Source organism: Hibiscus syriacus, unplaced genomic scaffold (genome assembly GCF_006381635.1).
Source record: "Hibiscus syriacus cultivar Baekdansim isolate YM2019G1 unplaced genomic scaffold, ASM638163v2 tig00009019_pilon, whole genome shotgun sequence".
NCBI classification, from domain to species: domain Eukaryota; kingdom Viridiplantae; phylum Streptophyta; class Magnoliopsida; order Malvales; family Malvaceae; genus Hibiscus; species Hibiscus syriacus.
This window is the reverse complement of record NW_024062183.1, coordinates 50,784-75,099: the sequence shown is the minus strand read 5'-3', so window position 1 is coordinate 75,099 and position 24,316 is coordinate 50,784. Positions and strand designations below refer to the sequence as shown.

Below are 24,316 nucleotides of genomic sequence, written 5' to 3'. Positions count from 1 at the left end.
AAAAATATGGGCTGCCGACCCGGAGTGAATACACATTAGTGCTCTATCCTTCTTTAACATTTCTTCATCATGAGTTAGTTGTAAGTTGAGCAAGAGTGAGATTTGGTCTCCGTTCTGGTGGATCTTCATTAGTTTCTACAACTCTCCACAAGTCAAGAGATCTAAAATAGATTTTCATCTTAACTGCCCAAACATCATGACTTCCTGTAAAAATAGGAACATGGGTTGAAAAAGCATTTGAAGAAGTCATTTCTGAAAAACTCTAAAAAAACTCTCAAACTCACAAAGTGTTTAAATCACTCACTTACAGCAATGGAACCTTACAACCCTTAAGAAAACAGCCCTGATGCCACTGTTAACGTTAAACTAAGAAAACAAGCTTCAAAGCAAAAAAATGTTAGGAAGAGCAAAAAAGAGAAAAAGAAAAAAAAGACAAGGGAATGCAAACAAAGCAAGATTGAACAAAGATGGGGAGACATCATATTACACTCTCAGCCATTCTAATAAAGTCAGTTTTAAACATGATTACAAAGCAAAAAATGTTTAAAAAGAAAATTACAACTGTTAAGTTTAAAAGCAACACTTAAAATAGACTAAAATACAGTCAATACACAACATTACAGCTGTCATACAAAACATATCTGATTTCTAATATCATTCTAAATACTTCAACATTTTCATGACTTAATGTGCCTTGGTTTTATCCTCTTCTCCAAACTAAAAGCAAAGAATTGAGGAAACTCTTTCAACTCCTCCAAATCCCCATTCATATCATCTCTAAAGTAGTCAAATTTCGACTTGTAGTTGTTTTCTATGCTGAAAGGGAACAACCCTGGGCACCTCAACACCATGCTTTTAGCTTCATTGCTTGAAAACTCTACACATTCCAGGAACTTCAGTTTGGGTTTCAAGGTATGTTCCATATTGGAAACTAGCAAAACAGGGTCTTGATAAGCCAAAGCTTTTAAATCTTTAAACCCAAGCCTTTGAAGATAGAACAAAGCTGGTTTCAGTTGGTTTATTTACACTAGAAGTGAGGAGCACTTGTTTATGATCTTCCTGTAGTTGTTTTCTGGGACATTAAGGTCTTGGGAGAGGAAACTGAAAACTGAAACTGGGTTAAGTTCAGTTTTGATATTGGAGGTCAAGATTTGGGGCACATACCAGAGATTATAGGGTAGTCCTTTTGGTGAAATCCATTGGATTGAGGGAATGAAGGGAGGTGGTGTGAAGAGATGGGTTGAGAGAGAGTGCCTTACCTGAGTCAATGCCCATGATTTCGAGGCACACGATTTTCTCCTTGATTTGAAGGGAGAGATTGTGGTTAGCTGATGAGTAAAGTGGGTGTTTTTGGAGGAGGCTTGGTGTTTTGATGCCAGATGGGTGTTTGGTTCTTGGGAATTTGTGGGAGAAAATGGGAGTCTCTGTGAAGAAATTCATAGCAAAGATTGGATTGTTGTTGCAGACATGGCGGAGACATATAGGCTTCTTGTCTGAAAACCAATCATATTGGTCTTTATTTGTATGATATATGAAAATGACACGTGGATTTTGAATTGAGTTATGATTGGATGAACTACATTTCCTTTAGATGAGCTAAGTGGATTCAGAGTAGACCGTGAACCATCCCATCCTATTGCCATCACTATCATCACAGACTCATATATAAAACTCGAGTAGGTTGACATGCGAGTTCGAACGTATTTATATAGATCAGAAGGGGAGAGGGAATCATATATGATGAATTAGAATATGATACTATATGCCCATACTAAGATTGATCAAATACCAACTTAACATACAGTGTTAAAAACTTGGTGTAAACTTCAGGTACCATACCAAATAATTATTTAAAGTACATATAAATCTTATTTAAGAAGGTTGAGACTACTAGGTTTACATTATTTATGAAACAACCCAAAACATGAGTAGAAGAATCTTAAGAAAAAAGGCTTTGTTCTTAACAGCAACGTTCACTGTCACATCACTATTGAGTCGGGACTAATAATAACAAATATTCATAATGCTGAGAAGAATCAGCTTGGAGACAGAAATATAGATTATCTATGCAGTAAGAAGGTTGACTTTGTTGCTATATTTAACTCTGGGGCACTAAATGCATAATGCTCATATTATATAAATATGGTTGTCTCTTTGAGTGTTTTTCCTTGTATTTTCTTGTAATCTTTCGGGTTTGGCCATATCAATAACCTATGTTCAGCTTTTAGACTTTCAAAACTTCAGCTCCAAACCACCTATTTCATTTAATTATTATATAGAAAGTCAAGAATACTTCACATGATTTAGAAATTCGATTATGCCATAATTCTCACAAGAGCATTACGTTTATAGTCAAGATTCTCCTTCCATTTTGGTGTCAACCTTCTTAAAACAGTCAAACGTACGTAAAGAACTTTTAGTTCCTGCCAAAAAGAAATGTTTGTAATAGCTGTGTAATCAACAATTAATTGCATAAAAGCTAGCACATATAATCACTCCCCTTTGAAACAGAACCTTATTCTAGTTTAGTCGACCTATGATCAATTATGTTGATCTTTTTATACATAACATACGATGTAGATTTGGACCAGAATAAATATAATTACTTTCAACTACTTTTCACATTGAAGAAAAAGAAAGAAAAAAAAAAACACACACACACAATATATATATATATATATCCTATATATATGATCCAAATTCAATTAAAAACTAGGATTACATGAAGAATGATGCATGATTAGAAGCTACAAACAATCATTTTACATAAGTGACATACTTACTAGCTATTGCAGGTGTATTTGCACCTCATGTTACTGCCTGTGATTTTTGTTCATAGGACGCCGTCGATGGAGCCTTTTACCAGGAGTTTGGTGGTCATCCTGCACAAGAAAATTGGCAATAGCTTAGGAAATGAAAAGGTAACTGTAGTAGCCTAAGGACCCATATCCACCATATTTCAGTATCAAGACAACAAACCTTATACAACGATGCTGCTGACTCAGATTGTACTGTCTGCACAGGATTTGCACATGTGACCGTAGGGCATCCAACGCATCCAAGGTCAGCTGCCATCCACAAAGTGCAACAACATCAGCACTACTGCTACTACAGCCAACAGCAGCAAGTGTTCCATTCACCCAGGGCAGAATTGGTTGTGATGAATAATTGGATCAAATTCTACTGCTTCATTGATTTCTCCTTTTGGTGGGCCTAAAAAAACTAGTAGTCTTCATAAGGCATCCGGTAGAGAATAAAAAAAGGAAAATGGAAACGGAGAACCACATTCAATGAAAACACCTTCAAACATGAACTTCAATACAAACAAAAAGTTGAATATGATAAACAGAAAACTATAACATCAATTATATGGAAACTCACGAGAATAGTGAGTGTTTTTCTATATGTAGATAAAATACAGAGTCTATTTAAAGACTTGGAGTACAAGAGTTTAACTATTACTAGGAGTTATTTAAATACACAAACCTTATCTTCTGTTGTCAAGAGAGAAGATTTTATCTCTAGCAATAATTTTAAATAAACTCTAATATTTACAATAGTAACAACTCACACTCCCCTCAGGCTAGAGTATATACATTGTATAAACCCATCTTGGATAGAAACTGCTCGAAAACTTGTTTGGATAGAGCTTTAGTGAGTGCATCTGCTAGTTGTTCCTATGTAGAGACATAAATCAAGTTTACTATCCCACCATTCACTTTTTTTTGCAATAAAGTATCCATCAATCTCCACATGCTTAGTACGATCATGATGGACATGATTTTTCACAATTTGAATAGTCGATTGATTTTTACTGAAGAGTTCTAAGTTTCCTTCACGCTCTATGTACTACTCATTTAGTAGTTGTAACAACCATATGCCTTTATAGATTCCAAATGATAAGGCTCTATACTTTGCCTCGATACTCCTAGAAACGACATTTTATTTCTTACTTCTCCAAATAACTAAGTTGCCCCGTACATAGGAGCAGTATCCACTTGTCGATCTTCTTTCAGTAGCCTCACTAGCCCAACTAGAAACTATGAATATTTTCAGTTCTATCTCCATTTTTCTTGAAGAACAACCCGTGTCTTGGTGTACCTTCTAGGTGCCTTAGAACTCGATTAGTAGCTTCTAGATGTCATTCTCTCAGATTGGTCATAAACTGACTGATCACATTCACAGGAAAAATATATCGTGTCTAGTTAGGGATAAGTAAATAAGTTTTCCCACCAACCTTTGGAACTGATTCTTATATATAGCAGCCCCTATTTCTTCTAGTCAATACCATAAGAGTGTGTAAAACCCTTAGCTAAATGTTTATCTTTATACCTCTCTATGCTACCATCGTAATTATACTTAATCGAAAAGACCCACTTACAACCAACAAATTTCTTGTCATGAGGTAAATCAGTAACGATCCAAGTGCCATTATTCTCAAGTGCTCGAATTTCCTCCTCAACAACTCTCTTCCACATAGGATCTTTCATGGCAGCTTCAATGGTTGTCAAAATTTTCTCTTTATCAATACAGGCTATAAAAGCTCTAAATGAAGGTATTAAGTTACCATAAGCAGCAGATTTTTGAATGGGATATTTACTGCACTGTCTATTTCCATTTCTTTTTGTAATAGGTAAATCTTACATATTTGACAAACCGAGTTGCCTATCTAGCTCAGTTGGTAGAGTGCAAGGCTCTTAACCTTGTGGTCGTGGGATCGAGTCCCACTGAGGGTAATTCATAATGGAGATCTTCCACGGAAGCTGCTCTCAACCTGGCGTTGGGGACAACCTATTATCCTACCTCCCTTTACCCCATTACATATGGGAATAGGGTAAGCTAATTAACATATTTGACAAACCAAGAGAAGTTTCCTTACCACCATCATCTTCTAATGCAACTGGACTTAAATCTTCCATATTCAACAAACCAAGAAAAATTCCATCCAAGTCCCCATGAATTGGAGCCTCAAAAAAATAAGGATCATGTTCAAAAAACGTAACATCCATGGAAACAAAAAGTTTCTTAGTAGGAGGGTAGTAACACTTGTAGCCCTTTCGAAGTGAAGAATAACTCACAAAAACAAACTTTAGAGCCCTAGGATCCAATTTAGACTTAGAATGATCCAAATTTTTAACAAAAACAGTACAACAAATATTCAAAGAGGTAAAATAGAAGAAAACAATCCAAGAAAACATCTCTAGGTGTTCGAAACTTAGAACCTTACTACGCATACGATTGATTAGATAAGTGGCAATTAATAAGGCATGTCCCCAAAAATATTTTGGCATATTCCCAGAAAATAACAATGATCGAGTTACCTCCAATAAATATCTATTTTTCCAGTTTGCGATTTCGTTCTGTTGTGGTGTATCCATACATGAGCTAATATGAACAATGCCTTTTTCTTAAGGAACTCACCCAAAGCACTAGCAAAGAACTCTCCCCCATCATCAGATTGAAATATTTTAATGTGACCCTGAAATTGAGTTTCAACCATAGTATAGAACCGTTCAAAAATAGACATAGTTTCAGATTTATCATTCATTAGATAAATTCACATTGTTCTGCTATGATCATCAATGAAGGAAACAAACCATCTACACCCACTAATATTCTTCACTCTAGAGTGCTCCCAAATCTCACTTTGGATTAAAACAAATGGGTGTGATGTTTTATAAGGAGATGGGAGATAAGAAGATTTTGTTTGCTTAGTAAGTGGACAAACATGACATTTAAATAACTACGATTTTTAATTGATAAATAAATGAGGAAGAAGTTTAGCAGGATAAGAAAAATTAGGGTGGCCAAGCCTGAAGTGTCATAACATTATTTGATCATGTTGGTCTAAAGGAGAAACAAGACTAGAAGGAGCTGAAGATAGAGCCCATTGCATAGTCTAGCATTGCCAATGGTCTTCTTCAAATTCAATACCTGCAAAATACAACCAGTATCAGTAAATCGTGAGCAACATATCAAATCCTTAGAGAGTTTACTCACAAACAACAAATTACAAGTACGATTGGGTAAGAAAATGATATCCCTAAGAATAATATCATTATTAAGAATAACGGAACCAGAATCTTTAATAGGAGATAACAACCCATCGGCAGTTTTAATAGACTGCTTTGAATAAGAGGGTACAAACGTAAAAAACAATGTTTTGTTACCAGTCATATGGTCAGAGGCCTCTGAGTCAATAATCCATGTTGTATCATCTTGATTTGCTAAAAGAGTTGTAGGAAAAAAACCATGTTATGTATCTTCTACTTCTGTCAGAACCACATTGGCCTTATGAGAGTTTCCCATGCTACTAAACATCTTTTGGAGGACATCAATATGTTCTTGTATGAGAAAACACATTGCTCACAGGGTTGACAATCTTGGAGTGGGATCCGCGAGGTGTTCTCGGGGGAGAATGCTTCCATTCTCCAAGTTTACCATAAAGATTCCAGCACTGATCCTTTAAATGTCCAACTTTCTTACAAAAATCATAAACAAGTCGACCTTTCTTAGTCTGAGATGAAGAAGAAGACTTAGTAACCAAGGCATAATTCTCAGTGATAGGAACCTAAGACAGCAGGAAAGGTCTCCTACTTTTTTTTTACTTCCGCAAAGACTTCCCGAAGGGAAAGAGCAGGTTTAGTTCCAAGGAATTATGCTTTCACAATCTCAACCCATTAAGAAATTGAAAAACCGTTATGTTTATACAAGGTTGCATCCTTGGGAGTTTCCCAATCATGGAACGCATACAGATCAAGCTGCTACCACATACCAGTGGTGGGTGTCGAATCTAACAAATAATAATACTTGCTTTTAGAAATATAAATTGTAGTAGCGATAAGCTAGGTCAAATCCACAGAGATTGGGTAGACTTATTTTAATGAAAATTAAAGCAAAGAAAAGGGGTTTTAAAATTGAGAAAAATCAAAAGAAAAAGCAATTCTAATCAACCAAAAATTTAGAGAAATTAATACCAAGCAAATATCCAACTAAAGGTGTAATTTCATAATTGATTCAGAGAATTGATCATAGATACAATGATAAAATCTTCTATTTTTACTAAATTGGTTATGGTTATTAACAAGCTCTAACAACCTATCTCTCCTTAGTTCTTGATAATCAAGAGAAGCTCTTTGATTATTTCCCTTGTTAATGAACAACCCTAGACAAGCTCTTAAGATTTAATCTACCAACAACATTAACTACTAGAGAGACCACCAATTCTAGCCAACAAATACACAAACTCGATTCAATTAGACTAGATTATATACCTCCATAACATAATCAAAAATCAACTATGTTACTTTATCACTAATATTAGATTGTTCAAACAATTACGGATTTAAAGTTCTAAATGACAATTTATCAACCTGATAATTGAACAACGGGCCCTTTGCATCAATCAATCAAGATAATAATTCTTAATAATTATGGAAGATATATAAATAGTGAAGAAATAAAAGAACAATGAAAATTATTTAGATCTCACAATTCTTGAAGAACCAAAACTTCAATTATCCTTTAACTGGAACAAAAGTATTTAGCTACTCATAATAGAAAGAACACCCAAAAGAAAATAAAGATGAAGTCTGTAAATAATCCTAGAGAAAAACTTCTAACTATGAAAACCCTAGCTTCCCTTTTATAAGGATTGTCCTCTTCTAGATAAGGAAGTTTCCCCAAAGTCAATCCCACAAAAATCGGGGTTTTTTGAATATCCTCATCCTTCTCTAAACATAAGAATATTCCAATAGATTCTTTTAGCTTTCAGTAAACTCATTTTCCCTTGTAAATTTATAACCCTAATTTAGGGTTGTACAGATGAATAAGTCGTTCCCACGCCTTAACTGCAGACTTTTTCTGTGATAGCTCAGGATGAATAAGTCGTGCCTACGCCTTATACGAAAACCTCTTCTGATCTTGCCAACTTCTTGAATTCCGATTTTCCTCTTTAATTTGGAATTTTGTGAAGATCATGCTAACCATTAGATTTTAAACTTGTTTAATCCAAATCTTTAACCTAATCAACAAAATACGAAATATAATCAAAATATATGATTTAAGCAATTTTAGTTATTCACGTATGAGGAAAATATCATAGAATATATGGATAATATGCATATTATCGAATTCCCCCACACTTAAACTAACGTTTGTCCTCAAGAATACATTAGTTCAAATTCATAACCCTTCTTGACATCAATCTTTCTTTTTCCTTTGCTCATCCTTCCACAATCAAAATTGTCATTCCTTAAAGACTCAAATTAGACACAAGTAAGGAAAGAGCAATTCGTAGAAGAAATTCTCATAAACCAACACACATGAATAATTACTCCATCAATCTTTTTGGAATCAAAATGCAGTGGGATCTAATACCCTCACATTGGATTCACTCAATACGCTCGAAGTGTTTAGGGTGTCAATAAACTCTCAAGCCAAAACATTGAAAGATTTTTACCATAAGCTTACTAACATATCACATCCCCACCACTAATCAATGAATTGAATGTATAAAAACCTCAAGGTCTTAAACATGGTGTAATAAGGCTTAGGTGAGGTTTGGTAGGAAATGAATTTGAGTTGTTTTATCGAATGAATCATACAAACTTATCCACATGGAACTCAATCTCAGATGTTCTCTTCAAGCCACATAACATTTTTTTATTGCACAATCTCTCTTTCTTCATTTCCTCTGCACAATTTTTCTTCTTTTTTTCACATAAAAGAGATTGCAACTCAAATTACTTTATTTCAACAACTTTTGATCTTCTCAAGATAATTTGAATTTTTCATGTGAAGAAGCTCATACAATCCTCCAATTCAAGGTTCAAAAGATGGGAAATTAACAAAAAAGATTTGATATTTGCTTGTACCATTAGTTGATTTTGAACAAAAATGATCAGGCTCAAAATTGGCTTTCTAAGGATAAAAATTAGGGTAGGCTCTTTACGAAAGCTAAAATGGTTTCACCTAAATGCCCTTATCATTCTTGATGCATCCAATTCTAAAATGTGTTTTTCGACATGTATAACAAAACAAGTTCTATAAAAAAACAACTATGTATGGCAATCACTCAATCAAGAAATGGAGCATGTTGTAAAATGAGTGCTCATTAGCCCAAAAACTCGCATAAAGGGTAAACATATATCAAATCCCACACATTTTTCATTCAATCAGTCATCAAGAGTAATCAACCAGTGTGTAGCAAATAAGAATTCAACTACTCATGCTAATCCCCTATTATGCTTTAACTTAATTCTATAATTCACAACAATCCAAATCATGTAAGGACAAACATCGAACAAATCTGGAATTTTGAGAGCAAAATCACAAACAAGAACTAAAGCATACTTGTTTTTCAAAAATTGAAGCAAAATTATGTTCAAAGTAAAACCATATATTAAACACTCTCCCCCACACTTAATTCATACATTGTACTCAATGTATCAAAACTATATGCTCAAAAACCATAAAAGAATAAGAGTATAAAACTCCCCTGAAAATGTTGAGCATCAACCATGATATTTGTCACGAGCTGGGGGTGAAGATGGTGTGAATCCCATGTAGGCAAAGAAGGATTTCATGTTTCTTTCTATTCGGGTAACTTGGTATTCGAGTCTTGCAAGTTGATCGCTAAATTGTCATTGGGATGATGTGGTGGATATAGATGGCAAGTCGGTAGAAATGTCGACCTCATTATCATCATTGGCGCTATGTAGTTTGCGTTGTGGTCGTGGTAGAACAATACCCTCTTTGTATCCAACTAAACCTATCACCTCTAAACAAGATAAGTCCAAGGGCAACATCTTACAAGCAACATGAAGATCATTATTCTGAAGATCAATCATTTTTTTATGATCTGCTAAGTGGATGATTAATGAACCTAAAATCAAGGGACGTTTGGTTTTGAGGACACTAGCAAATAGTGAAGCTAACCAACAACCAAGATTCACTTTGATTTTGTCTTGCATGCACCCAAAAAAATAAAACTCATCCTTTTGAGCTCTAGACAAGCCATCTGGTAATTTTCTAGTAACTAGATATTAACAATGTCTGCATACCAGGGGGTTGTCTTTGAACTGAAAAGATATACTTATCTAGGAAATCATCTCGTAGTGGTGGTGACTCTTCACTTTTGATTAGCCTACTAAGATGGTCAGCAACCAAGTTTTCTGCACCTTTTTTGTCACACATCTTCAGGTTGAACTCTTGCAACAAGAGTATCCACCGAATGAGTCTAGGTTTTTCCTCATTCTTTGAGAGAAAATATTTGAGAGTTGTATGATCATAATAGACAATTACTTTAGTGCCAAGTAAGTATGGACGGAATTTCTCTAAAGCAAAAACAACAGCTAAAAGTTCTTTTTATGTTGTTGAATAGTTGCTATGGGCACTATCAAGCATCCTTGAAGAATAATAAATGACATGAGAAGCTCTTCCAACTCTTTGCCCAAGAATGGCACCAACTGCATGATTGCTTGCATCGTACATGATCTCAAATTGGAGACTCCAGTCTGGGGGCTGAATGGTTGGTATCGAAGTCAACATATTCTTTAGCTCATCAAATGCCTTTTTGCATGGCTCATAAAATTAGAATGCCACATCTTTTTGCAGTAACTAGAATAGAGGTTAAGTGATCTTGGAAAAATCCTTGATAAAAAGTCGATAGAATCCTGCATGTCTAAGAAAAGAATGAATTTATCGTACACTGGTGGGGTAAGGTAAAGATTTAATTACATCTATCATAGCCTTATCAACTATAAAGTGTCATTTTTTATAGTTCAAAATAAGGTTTGTTTTTATGCATATTTTTAGAACTTTTTCTAGGTTAGCTAAACATGTATCAAAAGAATCACCATGGAATATGAAATCATCCATAAATATCTCTATGATCTTCTCCACATAATATGAAAATATACTAACCATACACCTTTGGAATATGATAGGGGCGTTGAAATCCCAAACGACATTCGTCGAAATGAAAAAGTACCAAACAGGCATGTGAATGTGGTTTTCTCTTGGTTTTCAAGTGCAACTGGAATTTGATGAAAACCTGAATAACCATCAAGACAAAAATAGTGAGTACGAGCCGCTAAATGTTCAAGCATTTGATCAATAAATGGAAGAGGAAATTGATCTTTCCTATTTGATGCATTTAGTTTTCTATAATCTATACAAACCCGCTACCCGTTTTGAATTCGAGTGGGCACCAACTCACCATCAGGATTTTTAACCACAATTATACTTGCTTTCTTTAGAACTACTTGGATCAGACTTACCTATTTACTATCTGAAATTGGATAAATCATACCGGCATCGAGGAGTTTCAAGATCTCTTTCTTTACAACTTCCATCATAGGCGGGTTCAATCGACACTGAGCTTCTCTAAAGGGCTTAGAATCTTCCTCCAACAATATCTTATGCATGCATGTGGAAGGGCTCAATCCCTTAATGTCAGCTATATTCCAACCAATAGCTTCCTTATACTCTTTAAGCATTTGAATCAACTTTTCTTCTTCTAACCGAGAAAGTTTGTTGGAAATTATCACCGGAAGAGTTTCCTCTTCTCCTAAATATGCTTGGAAATTATCACCGGAAGAGTTTTCTCTTCTCCTAAATATGCATACTTCAGATCATTTGGCAAAGGCTTCATTTCCAATTTTGGTGCCCGCATAAGAGAATGAAGAAGTTTAGTATGAGAAACAGGTAACTCAATATAAGATACATTATACCTCAGGGGTTTGAGTGATTCTAGTTCTTGGATTGCATCTTGCAAATCAAGATCCAACACAAACTTTTTCATGATTCCCTGCAATCCTTCAGAAGTGAAATTTATGTTAAGTGCAACTTTCAACTTGTCATCATCATTTAAATCAAAAGTTTCCTGCACTAGAGAGTAAATATCATCCATGAAAAAAAGGACACATCATTAGGATATCTCATGGCATCACAAATATTGAATTTAATAATTTCACCATCAAATTCTATGATAAGTGTACCATCATTTACATCAATTTTTGTCCTAGATGTTTTCAAAAATGGCCTTCCTAACAAAATTAATGTTGATTTAGAAGAATCTTCTTCTTGCATATCAAGCACATAAAAATCTGTGGGAAAAACCAATTCATTAACTTGCACCAAAACATCCTCTAAAACTCCCTCATGATATACATTAGATCTATCAACAAGTTGAATAATCACTCATGTCTCTTTCAAAGGACCAACAATCAGAGATGAGTAAATAGAAAGAGGCATGACATTTATTGAGGCTCCTAATTCTAGCATTGCTCTCTCAATCCTAACATTATCGAGTTTACAAGAGATAGTAAACATACATGGGTCATTGCACTTGGGGGGTAGTTTTTTCTAGAGGACAGCTAAAACGTTCTCCCCCTTACTTATCTTTCCATTACCCTTGAGCTTTCTCTTGTTGGTGCACAATTCTTTAATCAATTTATCATATCGAGGTACTTGTTTAATTGTATCAAGTAAAGGAATATTTACCTTGATCTTGCGAAATGTCTCAAGAATTTCTTTCTCTTCAGCTTCTTTCTTGGACTTAGCGAATCTAGCGAGAAAAGGAGAATTTGTTACTAATACCTTCGGTTGTTCATTTTCGAGTCCTTTAAGTTGGTCTTTTTTAGTCTGGGGAGCAATAACTTCCTTTTCAGTTTATTCCTCTAAGGTTCTCCTATGTGCCAATGGACTAGGTCCCTTCAACTCCTTCCCACTTCTCAATGTGATTGCACTATCATTTTTCTTTGGATTAACAATGGTTTGTGAAGGTAGCTTACCTTGGGATTCTAACCGACTCACGGAAGATGCCAATTGACTCATTTGATTCTCCAAATTTTGTATGCTTGTTCTTTTCTCTTGTTGAAATTGTTGTGTATTTGTTGCAATTGGTTTGATAATTTCTTCTGGAGACATACTTGGCTTTGAAGAAGACTTCTCAGGTGGAAAACACTGGAATCGCAATGGTCTTGGTCAATAGCTAAGGTTAGGATGATCCCTCCATCTTGGATTATAGGTATTTAAGTAAGGTTCATACTTCCTTTGTGGTGGGTCTGGAAAACTTCCAACTACATTGGCGTACTCATGAGAATCATCTTGAAGTGTAGGGCACATGTAAGTTGGATGACCAATTGCAACACATATCCCACAAGCTTTCACTTGTTGTATGTTTCCTACAACTATTTATTGAACAAGGGAGGTGATATGCGATAATTGATGTTCAATGGAAGATGAACCTACCTCATTCACCCTTCTTGAAGATGTGTCTTGCCTAAAACCAAATTGTTGTGAATTGGCGGCCATGATGGAGATCAATTCCCTAGTATCACAATGAGTCTTATTCACTATTGCACCTACACTAGCTGCATCCATCATCTTCCTCTCCATGGGTAGTAGTCCTTCATAGAAATATTGAATAAGAAGTTGCTCAGAAATTCCATGTTGAGGGCAACTTGCACACAATTGTTTGAATCTTTCCCAATACTCATGAAGAGTCTCAGTATCCTTTTGTTTTATTCCACATATCTCCCTTCGAATGCCAGAGGCTCTTAAAGTAGGGAAAATTTATCAAGAAACAACCTCACCATATCTACCCAAGTAGTCACAGAACCAGAGGGTAAATAGAAGAGCCAATCTTTAGCTTTGTCGGTTAGTGAGAACAGAAAAACACGCAGTTTGATATGCTCTTCAGTCACTCCTTGCGGTCTCGTACTTGAACATAACATGTGGAATTCCTTCAAATGCTTATGAGGATCTTCATTCTCAAGTCCATGAAAAGTAGGAAACAAATGAATCAAACCAAATTTTAGTTCAAAAGCTATCTCCAAAGATTGGTAGCCAATGTAAAGCGGTTGTTGATTCACATTTGGTGCAGCCAATTCTCTTAAAGTTCTTTCTTCGTTGGCCATTGTTCTTTCTATTTCAGAATCTCTGGATGAATCAACCAAGTTGAGTGCAGATTCCTATTCAGGGGATAAAGAAGAAGAAACTTGTCTGTTGATTAATTTAATTTCTTTTCTTAACTTGCGAGCGGTCTTCTCGATCTCAAAATCGTATTGGAGTTCACATGTACGAGAAGAACTGGGCATCAAAGTATGTCTAAATGACACCAATCCCTGGCAACGACGCCAAAATTTTGGTGGGTGTCGAATCCAACAAATAATAATACTTGCTTTTAGAAATATAAATTGTAGTAGCTATAAGCAAGGACAAATCCATAGGGATTGGGTAAACTTATTTTAATGAAAATTAAAGCAAAGAAAAAGGGTTTTGAAATTGAGAAAAATCAAAAGAAAAAGCAATTCTAATCAACCAAAAATTTAGAGAAATTAATACCAAGAAAATATCCAACTAAAGGTATAATCTCATAATTGATTTAGAGAATTGATCATAGATATTTTTTTTATTAAATTGGTTATGGTTATTAATAAACTCTAACAACCTATCTCTCCTTAGTTTATTGATAATCAAGAGAAACTCTTTGATTATTTCCCTTGTTAATGAACAACCCTAGACAAGCGCTTAAGATTTAATCCACCAACAACATTAACTACTAGAGAGACCACCAATTCTAGCCAACAAATACACAAACTCGATTCAATTAGACTAGATTATATACCTCTATAACATAATCAAAAATCAACTATGTTACTTTACCACTAATATTAGAATGTTTAAACAATCACAGATTTAAAGTTCTAAATGGCAATTTATCAACCTGATAATTGAACAACGGGCCCTTTGCAACAATCAATCAAGACAATAATTTTAATCAATATAAAAGATATATAAATAGTGAAGAAATAAAACAATGAAAATTATTTAGATCTCACAATTCTTGAAGAACCAAAACTTCAATTATCCTTCAGTTCGAACCAAAGTATTTAGCTACTCATAATTGAAAGAACGCCAAAAGAAAATAAAAATGAAGTCTGTAAATAATCCTAGAAAAAAAACTTTTAACTATGAAAACACTAGCTCCCCTTTTATAAGGATTGCCCTCTTCTTGATAAGAAAGTTTCCCCAAAGTCAATCCCACCAAAATCGAGTTTTTTGAATATCCTCATCATTTTCTAAAGATAAGAATAATTCAATAGAGTCTTTCAACCGTCATTAAACTTCTTTTCCCTTATAAATTTGTAACCCTAATTTAGGATTGTATGAATGAATAAGCCCTGCTCATGCCTTAACTGCTGAATTCTTCTACGATAGCTCAGGATGAATAAGCCATGGCTACGCCTTATGCGAAAACCTCTTTTGATCTTGCCAACTTCTTGAATTCCGATTTTTCCTCTTTAATTTGGGATTTTATGAAGATCATGCTAATCATTAGATTTTGAACTTGTTTAATCCAAATCTTCAACCTAATCCATAAAATACGAAATATAATCAAAATCTATGATTTAAGCAATTTTAATTATTCAAATATTAGGAAAATATGATAGAATATATGGCTAATAAGCATCTTATCAACCAAACAAAGTATGAAAAAGTTCAGTAACACGCAAGTCATCCTGCTTTAAATTCGATGCCTTACTCTCAATATTGAACAACTCAGAGGTGTTGTATGTATTAGAATACGTCTCCCAAACAACTTCCCATATATCCGCAGCAGTTTCGTAGAGAAGAAAATCGGAACGAATCTCAGGAGACATGGTGTTAACCAAACAAGACATCACCCGACCATTCTCACGTACCCACTTCTCAAAAAATGGGTCTGTTAAAAAAGGTTTCGGAATCTCCTTGAAGATATAGCCAAATTTCCCCCGTCCAGTAAGGAAAATCTTGACTGATTAGGACCACGGAAGGTAATTATGGCCAACAAAACGATGGTAGATGACTTCTACGCCAGAGAGCTATGGTAAATTATCGACAGTTTGAAGGCAATCTGCCGATGAGTTAGCGCCAAAAGATTCATAAGAAAAATCGATCAGATCGATCCCTAGACTGATACCATGTGAAAACTCACGAGAAAAGTGAGTGTTTTTCTATATATTGTAGATAAAATACAAAGTCTATTTAAAGACTTTGGAGTACAAGAATTTAACTATTACTGGGAGTTATTTAAATATACAAACCTTATCTTCTATTATCAAGAGATAAGATTTTATCTCTATCACTAATTTTAAAATAAACTCTAATAGTTAGAATAGTTACAAATCACAAATTAGAACTGAATTGGCGCACATTTCCATGCACATAGTGTGCAGTGCTAAATGTTGAATATAGATCTAGCAACCAATAGAAATAAGTACATGATCCAGAAAATTTAATCAATTCCAGCGCAGAAGACAAATTGTTACCGTCCTGAGAATAGCTCATTCTTACTGCTTCAGCAGCAGAGTGAAAGAAATTGCGAACCAAACTACAGGGGTTACCACTGAAACCTAATTTAATCTGAAGAAAAATTACATCATACCTCAGCAACAAAGAGCCTTAGAAGTAGATCCATGCAAGTTTTATGGCTCTTGTATACCAGTTAATGCACAGATTTTACCTATTCCATTTGCAGTAGCATAATCTGACTCTGGCTCTGGACAATTGTTTATTGAAGAAGATTTTCCAGCATCTTTTGTCTCTTTCTTGAGTGTTCCATTACCAGAGTACATATTAGCATTGCAGGAAAGATAAGGAGAGCACTGTTATCTGGGACTAGTTTGCAGCTTTGGCTCATCTTTTCACCACTTTCAACAGACTCTGCCTTGGCAGAACCATCAACTTTTGAACCACTATCATCCCTTCCCAAGGAACCATGAGGATCCTCCGTACTTATTTCACCAGGAATGACCTCATCCATCAACCCAGGATCTGGAGCAGATTCACCGGTTTGACCCTGATTTTCGGCATCTTCCATTCTGGGTTCTACATCACCAACTACACAATCTGTTCTATGCACAGAGACATCTGCTCCATGGATTTCAGCTTCATGGCTGGCACACATACCAACACTCCCCCCACTAATACCAAAACTAAACCCATCTCTAGCCTGTGCTGTCACAGTTTCGGCATTGAAAATTTCCTCACCATCATTTGTACTACTGATGCCCATTTCACCAGGAACTTCTTCAGCGGCTGGTTGGAAACAAATACTCTGCTGAGCTTGATTACTATAATTCAACTCTGACGTTTCATTCATGTCAAGGTGGCCATAAGTACTAGGAGAGGGAAAATGATCATCAACATCTCCATGATAATTTTCAACACTTTCCATAGAGTCACCATCAGCACTGTGACACAAAGTATCCATTGCAACGACAGAGGAAGCACGAATTGAATCTCTGGCTGACGGGATTTCAGTAATCTGGTCACTTCCTTGCTTAAACAGAGCAGCTCTATTGCTACCATCCCCATAAGTTTCAAAATCCACTGAATGGCTTGGGCTTGCATCAGAGTCTCTTGGATATGGTGAGCAGAAAGTATCAAAAACATCTGAATCACGAGCACGTTTTGAAGGCTCGGCAGAATATTGTCTGCAATCATCGAATTTGTCACCATCACGGTCAATGACAGTTTCTTCAATTCTATCAGCCTGTTGTGGGCGTAACTGTGGCCTATCATATGAACTGGCACCTATTTCCAAGCTTCGCTTGCGAGGACTGGGACCCCGTGATTCATAAGAAGCAGCTCGATCACCAACCTCGCTACCTGATGGTTGCCCAATTATTAGATCCTGACCCATGTCTGCGCCATTCATATTTCTGGATGTTGTGGCTCTACCCAACATAGTGAAAGACAGACCCCCAGCCATTGTAAGATTCAAGGCCGGTCCAATGAGTTTTGATGTCCTGTGCGAGATAATAATTTTATGCCCCCTATATTTGTACCGTATAATAGACAAAACATAATAATTTTTTAAAACAAAAATGTAATAGAAATTATAGTCAAACAATATCAATACCAATACAAATCAAAACCTACAAGGCTACAAATATCACCTAAAACAATGCCTTCATGCATTTTTTGAAGAAAAAACCTCTATTATTTTACGATAATCAAGACTTTGTAAAAATGCTAGGTGAAGTTTTATTAACTATGAATGTAACATTACATGGCAACTTTTGACAATATTGTGTTTTTCAGATCGGAAGCATTTTAAGAGCCAACGAATTAATACGAGGTGAAGTTTTATTAACTATGAATGTAACATTACATGGCAACTTTTGACAATTATTCATTGGCCATGTTCATGGTATAGATAGAACACTTCCACAAAATTTACATAGAATTTTCAACTGCAATATATGACTCAAATGTATAACTTATATATATATATATATATATAAATGTATGTATATACACATTTTCAAGATTATATTCAGAGGATTGTACATTCATACTTCCGTACACATATCTTAGTATTGTCAAACGCACGTAGTGTTAGTTACATGTATAATAACAATGATGATAAGAGCAAATGCGAGAAGAAAAAACTAAAATAGATTTAAGTTCTTGAATTAAACCCATGAGACCGCAGGATGATTTTATCATTACCCTGGTTCACAAAGTTGATGGGACCTTCTAACTTCTCCATTGCTATAGCCACTTGAGGAAGGTAAGTAGCTTGACCCATTTGACCAGATGCTAAAGTTGCAGACACACTTTCCTGGAGTTTCTCCATGCCTTGCGAAAGGGCATCTTCAGGTTGCTGACATGATTGTTTCAAGCTACAAACTTTCAAAATTTGGTGGTCTGTCAAGGGGTCTATTTGAGGCACTAGCACCTGTAATCAAAATATAATGCGCCACCAGCATAAAACTGATGTCCATGCCCCTACATGTAGCCCTGGGCCGTCGCCCATCTGGCATATGTATTGGGTTGGCCCTGGTAAGATTCAAATCAACATTTGTTTTTGGCACCAATTTTCTCTCATCAGTTGTTCCTACTTCATCACGGTCTTCAGTCGGTTCTTTCTCTGGATCATCAGCAGCACCCCAACCACTAATTCCACTGGCTGCACTTAGTCCACGTGTTAATCCCATTTTCTTGCTTGTATCAGGGATATCAATGTTGTTAGGAGCAACACGAGCAGGTCGAGGAACAGTTAAAAAATCCAATATCCTGACAGTAGCATCACATAAGCTACAGTCTAACAAGGGTAACCTGAATGAAGATCTAGACTCCACGACCAATAATTTCTTTTTGGGTAAAGTATAGTAATGGTCACTGAACTTTTCTAAAGTTTTCATTTTGGTCACCTAACTTTTAAAACTTGCAATATAATCCCTAACATTTAGTCCATTTGCATTATGGTCCCCCACGTTACACTACTGTTAGTACGTTTACAATATGGTCACTGAACTTTTCAGACACTTGCATTTAGGTCCCCCAACTTTTAAAACTTGCAACACAGTCCTCAATTTCATTCTAAACTCCAAATTTCTTTCGATCTCGAATTTCTTTTTTCGCTTCTCTCTTCTAATTTCCAGCGTAACTAAGTTTTGTTAGAAATGCAGAGTTGACAAATACTACTAAGATGAACTGAGTATCATTGTTGAAAATCACCAACAAAGCTGGAATTATTTTGTATAAATAACATATAATAATTTCTTTGTTTAGTCCTTTTGGTTAAAGATTTTTCAATAGATGATCAAATATAATGAAATCTCAAACAGCGCATTCACCTCTTAGTCTCTTTCGCAACTCGAAAGGCATCATGACATGGTCAAGTAGCTGCTCCAAATATACTACACTGTCATGATGTCTTTCAAGTTGTATGTATGCAAAATTGTCTTCTAAAGCTATAATTCAATACAATTCAACTGTAAAATTTCCAAAACATGTAAAAAAATCCAATTCGTTCACGATATATCAGTCCCATAATCAACATGAACTTATTAAAAAGAATACAAGCTCATAGGACGCCGAAAACCACAGGTTGGATCAATACAATTCCCAGTAAACTAGTACCAGCAGTATCTCGAATTGAGCCTGGCAATTTCACTATGTCGATACTCACAACCAATTCCTTGATTTAAAGAAAAACCAAACAAGAAGATAAAAAAAATTAGCCTATGACCCTGTTTCACTTTTATTCAGATGGACTGAATATCTTTCATAAGGAGTACTAAAAGTTTTGATTAAGAAGAAAGAAAGAAAATTAGATGGTTTTGGTTCAAAACTAACATTGAATATCCATATCATTGACATGCAGTTCCAGAAACATAAAAATTTCAACAAAAAACACACAATGCGAGCTGAAAATGGGAAAGTGGGAAAAAGGAAAAGCTTACTTCCGGATAGCCCAAAAGAGAAAATAAATACCTTCTTGCAAGTGAAATGAGAGACTAAGAAATAAACGCAATCGGTGTTGCGTTCCAACAATTCTTCCTCTATTTTTTCTTTGTAAATAAAAAGTTGAAAGACATAACACTGCTTGGGTTTACAATTTATATAACGGAAAATTGAAGAACAAAAACCAAATGAGAGTGCATGTGAGCGAAAGAGACTGATAGGTGAATGAGCTGTTTGGGATTTCATTATATTTGATCATCTGTTGGAAAATCTTTAACCACAAGGATTAAACGAAGAAATTATTATATGTCATTTATACAAAATAATTACAGCTTTGTTGGTGACTTTCAACAATGATACTTAGTTCATCTTAGTAGTATTTGTCAACTCTGCATTTCTAACCCCATTTTTTTCTCATAATCATTTCATCGAACATCTATGTTTCACCTGAGATGACTTGTATCTAACATTACACCTTGAATCATTGATGGTCCCGATAGTCCCTTGGTCGAGTCTTCTCTCAATGGATCCTTATTCAAGTCAACACCTCTACATAATTCAAAGTTAGATTAGAATTTCTCATGCATCTCCGACTGAACAATTATGCTGGATATGAGAAGAGAGAAGCGAAAAAAGAAATTCAAGATCGAAAAGGAATTTAGGGTTTAGAATGAAATTGAGGATTGTGTTACAAATTTTAAAAGTTGGGGGACTTAAATGCAAATGCTTGAAAAGTTTAGTGATCATATTGCAATCGTAATAACGACAGTGTAACATCAGGGACCATATTGCAAACGGGCTAAATTTTATGAGACTGTATTGCAAGTTTTAAAAGTTGAGGGACCTAAATGAAAGCTTTACAAAAGTCCTTGGCTGAAGAAGAAAGAGCATTTTTGCTTGGTCCAGGATCCTGTGAAAGAGGGACTTGAGCTCTGTTAGCACCAAATGAACACCCATTTCTAGCCGTAATGTTCTTCACAGTCTTGAACATTTAGAAGCCATCTTGGCTCCCATCCGCACAAACTTATGAGCTTTTGAGACTGTTACATGGTAAAGCATATGAGGACACAGAAACAGTGTCAATTACCAGCAGATAAAACACATTAAAATATCTTACATGAGAGTACAGACAAAATGCACCATATCGAGTAATATCAAGTTATGGTAAACTCTCTGATCTGGATTCGAACTCCGCCATGCAATTCTGCAACAGGGATAGAAGGCGATCAACCTGTGGACCCCACGAAGCTCGCATATGCTCCATTGCGGATGCAGCAATTACAGGAAGAGACTTAAACTGCATAAGTCCATCGCATCTATCCTTGTATCCCGCAATTAGTGCAGACTGGGGTGTTGGAGGGAATTGGACCAAACTTTCTGGACAGCTGTTTCCTGTCCAAGGACAAGCAACTTTGTGACCAACATCCTGCTGCTTGGAAAAGGCCTCACCAGCATCCTCAACTTCAAACGAGAGAGAGAGATAAATCAATACTATTAGAGAGAAGGAAAAGAAGAGAGACCAAAACATATTGTACCTTTAGAAATGTACTGCAAGACCCCCCCCCCCCAAAAAAAAAAACATACACAAGGAGAAGAAACATCATCAATAACATTAACTTCAAGTTCAGACAGCCAAACCACCCAAAACAGTTCAGTTACTTAAACCAAAACAACTGTTGCAGCTACTGCCATACCATTATAAGTAAAAGCTAATGCAATACTTCGTAGAAATCAAACAAACACAAATGGTTCACTTCATCAATTCCCTCACTGATGTAATAAAAATGAATGAGCAAAAGAAAGTATTTAGAATCCAATCACTTAGAAACATATACAGAAAAGAAAACACAAAGGTTTCTTGTAATTTATTTTTATCTCATATTCATTAGACAGGCAAAGAACTAAAGTTTCCTATAAGCACAATTAATAGAAAATAATTGTGCAGGAAACGAACTCTTTCATTTATATGTCCATTACAATGTTGCTCGTCTATTTTTTTTTATATATAATTAAGCATTTCCCAAAGCATCATTACGTAGAAAAGTCTGATATTTGTGATTATCTTACTACAATGATTATATATCCCCCGGAAGCTGCAAGTAAAGAAAAGGAAATAGTCGAATTACAGTAGCTAACCTTCAGAAGCAGTCCAGGATGGAGAGGATTCAAAATGCAGGCATGCCCCACAAGTTTCGCATTCAATTTTATCAACATCTATATTTATCCAACCTCTCTGATCACAAGCCAATTATCTGGCAACCTAAAATTAATTTGAAAATGAGCAGTTTGTCTTAAGATCAGCTTAAGCTCAGCAGTTTGTCCAGCGCGTAAATGAGCACAAGCCAATGATTTTACAGTAGCTAATCACACATTTGAAAATGATTTTTAGGCTAACCATTTACGCGCTGGACTCAATGAATACACAAGCATTTTACCACCAAGGAGAAACTTAGAAGATTATATGACAAAGCGTATCCATGCTGTCCTTTGTGATAGGGAGACTACCCAACTCTGATGAATATCAAAGATCAATACATATAGAGGGGAGAGGGCCATGTCAGACAACATGCAAATTCCACAGGGCTAAATTTCTACCAAGGAGATTCAGCAGCTGGATCAATTGCGTACCTTAGGTTTCCCCAACCAATTAATAGGCTTAAATGTAGCCAAACGCCTGAGAAGGTCCCCTCTTTCCCATCGTCGACATGAAGTTATTGATGATCCAAGGGCAGAGCCACCAGCGCTAGTACTGAGTGAAACCCGTGGAGCTTGCGATCCAACACAAGACTGAGAAGCTGCTTTGGAATTTTGACCAGGACCAGACCAATCTACGCTGCCAAGATTTGTTTGAACAGCAGGTGAGGAATATTTCTCAAGTCGGTCAATATTCACGGTTTTCTTCTATCTATTGTGGAATACTCTATCATTGAAAAGTAGAGAGTTGGAACAATCAATTATTTGGTATACTAATAAAGGTACAATCAATAAAAAAAATAAACTAAAGAAAACTTCAATTTAGGAGGGTTTCTTTGTGCCTATCGCCTTACAAAAATCCATTGTCAAGGGTGAACACCAAGTGTGGGGTTGATCAAATGTGCCTTGCCCAAAATGGTATAAGGCACTTTTGTAGTCTAGCACTAGAGAAAGTTAACATATTCCTTGTAGGTTGGTTCTTTAACAGGAAACAAAAACTTTCCTGCTAATGAAATGACACTAGTTACGTAGATCCAGTTTCCATCCTCTACCAATAAAAATAATCCCAAAATAGCATAAATAATGACTTAGCAGATTGGAAAACAACCATAGAAAGAAGAAATATATTATTTTTATACATCATCGTCACTTCCGTAGGAAGCCATGATTAAGGGTGTACAGATTTTCAAGCAGCAGGATGTTGGTCACAAAGTTGCTTGTCCTTGGACAGGCAATCTGTAACTCCCAATTTTCATGAGGCCCGCTTTTCACAGCTGGTAAAAACAGCCAACAAACCTAGCTAACCCTAATGTAAACACCATTTTTTTCATTTTTATTTTATTATGTAAAAAAATAACAATATTACAATATTTTAGTGGTTGGGGTTATTAATACCCAACCAACCTTTGTTAAATCACACTGAGCCTTGTCCCCGAAAAGGTGAAAATGAAAGACAGCTTCTTTTTACTTTTTTTTTCTCTCCACTATTGCTTTCCTTTTTCCTTTCTTTTTTTTGGCTTTCTCATTTTGGTTTTTGCTTCGGTTTTAGGGTTCTAGTTGTATAGTTTTGGTCACCGTTGAGCGGTGGCTGGTATGCGAGATAGAGGTCATCTCACGGCCAGGAAGCACCTGTTGTTGGTGGCCGGACGAGCTTTAGGAGTTTCGACCGAGAGATTGATGTTTGGAGAGTTGGTTTTCGGGGTTCGGTCCTGTGAGTGATGAGTGAAGGGTGGGGGTTGTTTAATTCGCTTAGAGCTTCACCAGTAAGTTGACGCCGATCGTGAGAGAGTGAGGGGGTCATAAAATTTTGGTGGCCGGCGTTGGGGGTCGGTTTTAAGTCTATCGGCGTTGTAAAGAGAAAGAACGAGAGAGGGAG

At 35.8% G+C, this 24,316-nt stretch overlaps 1 long non-coding RNA gene and 1 pseudogene across 1 annotated transcript; both read right to left on the bottom strand.

Moving 5' to 3' along the window:
• Window positions 1-677: 677 nt before the first annotated feature.
• On the bottom strand, window positions 678-1,440 carry LOC120203042 (annotated as a pseudogene).
• A 1,392-nt stretch (window positions 1,441-2,832) lies between these two features.
• On the bottom strand, window positions 2,833-3,101 carry LOC120203041. Its single transcript, XR_005523780.1, has 2 exons — window positions 2,980-3,101; window positions 2,833-2,882 (listed from the first exon to the last, which is right to left on the bottom strand). It is a non-coding gene; the product is annotated as an uncharacterized LOC120203041 (long non-coding RNA).
• Between the last annotated feature and the right edge of the window lie 21,215 nt (window positions 3,102-24,316).